At 43.0% G+C, this 3,066-nt stretch overlaps 1 non-coding gene across 1 annotated transcript; it reads left to right on the top strand.

Moving 5' to 3' along the window:
• The first annotated feature begins 644 nt into the window (after window positions 1–644).
• LOC118485194 lies at window positions 645–750 on the top strand. Its single transcript, XR_004875499.1, has one exon. It is a non-coding gene; the product is annotated as a small nucleolar RNA R71 (small nucleolar RNA).
• Window positions 751–3,066: the final 2,316 nt, after the last annotated feature.

Here is a 3,066-nt window from a genome sequence, read left to right as displayed (position 1 = left end):
TTCTAAATTCGATTCCAATTGTTGAAATCGATCCGAGTTTTTCTTTTCGGTATCGGAAATGAGGCGAGATACAGTATCTTCAAGCCTTTCTCTTCCACCTTGTTGTTGAGAGAAATTTTGTGACTCGTTTCTTGGTTGTTGAAAGTTTGTTCGTTGGTTTAAGTTTTGTTGGTTACTACTATTGTCGGGATCTCTCCAGCCAAGGTTAGGGTGATTACGCCACCCTTGGTTGTACGTACCCGTTGGAGGACCCGACGGCCTAGGTCTATTATCAGTGTAGTTTACCGACTCTGTTTGATCATCTAACTCTTTCATACAACTCCAATTTTCGTGAGGCCCACCACACCCTTCACAAGCCATAACCGAGGCGGTTTTTGTCATTTCTAGTTTTTTGATTTTTGAAGAAAGGGCCTCGATCTGGGCTTGTAAAGAGGTGCTTTCATCAACCTTATGGGCGCCCGGGGCTAGATTTATTGCCTCGGGGGGTGTGCCACTGAAGATTAGATTGAGCAATTTCCTCAATTTGATTATATATTTCATTTGGGCAGCGATTACCTAAAAGTCCCCCAGAGCTAGAGTCAAGTGTCTGTCTTGTGTGTGGTAACAACCCATTGTAGAACGTGGATACTTGTTGCCACACCGCAAGACCGTGATGAGGACACTTTCTTAGTAGCTCCTTGAACCTTTCCCAAATTTCATATAAGGATTCCCCATCCTCTTGTGAATATGTATTAATTTCAGTCATAATTTAGCCGTTTTAGCAGGAGGGAAATACTTATATAGAAACTTTTGGGCCAGTTCATCCTAGGTGTTTACTGAGCCAACTTGGAGGGCGTTGAGCCAAGCCTTAGCTCGGTCTTTTAGTGAAAATGGAAACATTCGAAGGCGGATGGCGTCGTTGGATGCTCTATTGATCCGAAAGGTATCACATATTTCTAAGAAATTAGTAATATGTAGATGGGGATCCTCGTCCGCAAGCCCATGGAAGGTTGCGGAGTTTTGAAGCATTTGTATCAAATGTGGCCGAAGTTCGAAGTTGTTGGCTTCGACATTCGGCGCATTGATAGTGGCGCCTAGATTACCTACGGTGGGACGTAGGTAATCCATGAGGGTACGTTGGTCCGCCATTGGATGTAGGTCCCCCGAAACTTTCTCTTGATTTTTAGCCTTGAGTCGTTTGCGTAGAAAGCGTTCGGGTTCGTCTAGGGGTTCTTTTATGTCTCTACTGGAACTGGAGCTCATACACTATGTGGAGAATGCAAATGTGGCACCTGAGTTCCAAGTCCTACAATAAAAACAGAAAAGAATGTTGGTCAGAAGATTCACCACGGCCCCGTGCTCAGGTGAACAAGGCCCGTGGTTGGAGCTACAGTGATTGTTTCCCAGACCCCTGTTACTGGGAGTTGGACATGGCCCCGTGTTGCACCGACACGGCCCCGTGCTCAGCTCTCTGTAACACGGAAAATAAAAACTGCCAGCGACAATGCTGAAAACGACCCGTGTCCGACCAGGCACGGCCCGTGCCGAGTTCTGCAGAAGCTGAAAAATTACGAAAAAATCCTAAAAACAAAAGAAAAATTTAGAAAACACGATTAGGCCGTTGATTCCTAACTTTCTTAAAATCCTTGTGTCCCCGGCAACGACGCCAAAAACTTGATGCGTGTGAAGTGCTATATATATTAGGTGTATATTTTAAGCCCGTTTTACACTTTTTAGCCAAGTTTTAAATTAATAAAACACGATATTTACTAACACTAAACACACATATGGGCAAGTGCACCCATCGTGGACTTAGTATAGTGTTGGTAAGATACCGAGGTCGTCCAAGGACACAAGAGCTTTTAGTACCGGTTTATCCTCAACGTCTAATCAAATCAAAAGTTAGAAAAAAAGGTTTTAAACTAGAAAAATAAAACTAACTAAAATGCTGAAAATAAAATAAAAGTAAAAACAGATAGACAAGATGAATCACTTGGATCCGACTCGCGTGTAGTGTAACCTTTGATTATTTCCGCACTTTTGCACATTTTAAGAGATTATCTTAGTTATTATAGTAGGCCCCTCTTTTGAAAGCGACGTTACCCTCAACTCAGTAGTTTGAGTCAGCAAGGATACAATCCTAAAGGGTCAGATTATTGAAAGATAATTAATTAAGTTATTAATGCATAATGTGGTAGGCCCCTCTTTTAAAGGTGACGTTACCCTCGGCTAAGTAGTCTGAGTCAGCAGGGATACAGTCCTAAGTAGCCGGGTTAAAGTTTTAATAGTAGTTTAACTTATGAGGGGATCAAAGAGTGTGGACCCCCGCCATCCAATACCGGTGGGTATTGAAGGAGGTCTTACAAAATTTGACTCAGGTCCTTTGCAGGATCTATACACTGAACAATGACAAGACTCTTACCAAACCGTTCCCTTAACCCCCGACCAGGTAGCCAACATATCTCCATATAGACCGTGGAGATATGAATGGTGAAAATCTTTTATTTTATATAGACAGTAAAATAATGCCAAGACACCACGGACAAACGATAAGGAAGAATCACCTTCAACATAAGAAACTAGTTATTAAAGTCATTAATACATAACCAAATAAAAAGTGCGAAAAGATTAAAAATAAAAAGTATTACATTAAACACTTGTCTTCACCAAGTGATGTAAGAGACTTAGGCAAACATGGCCTTTGATTGTCAAGAACTCTTACGATCAATCTTGGATCCCGAGACGACTCACACACTCTATGATGGACAATGGATGATGGTGGTGGATGATGGTGTTGTGATGGTGGTGGGTGGTGGGTGAACTGTGAGAGAGGTGGTGTGCCAAGGGATGAGTTGCAAGTGAACCAAGCACTCCTATTTATAGGCAGAACAGAAGCTCAAGCACGGCCCCGTGTCCATCCTCCTCTCTTTCTTCATTTATTTGCAGTTTGTCTGCATTAGTTGACCATGCCCCCGTGTCCGCTGAGCACGACCCCGTGTGCAGAAGCATATCTGTACTATCAAGATTTGCCTGGATTTCATGAATCCTATAGTTGACCACGGCCCCGTGTCTGCTGAGCACGGCCCC

This window comes from Helianthus annuus, chromosome 12, assembly GCF_002127325.2.
Source record: "Helianthus annuus cultivar XRQ/B chromosome 12, HanXRQr2.0-SUNRISE, whole genome shotgun sequence".
Taxonomy (NCBI): domain Eukaryota; kingdom Viridiplantae; phylum Streptophyta; class Magnoliopsida; order Asterales; family Asteraceae; genus Helianthus; species Helianthus annuus.
Note: the sequence above shows the minus strand (reverse complement) of the source record. Positions and strands in the feature narration are given on the sequence as shown.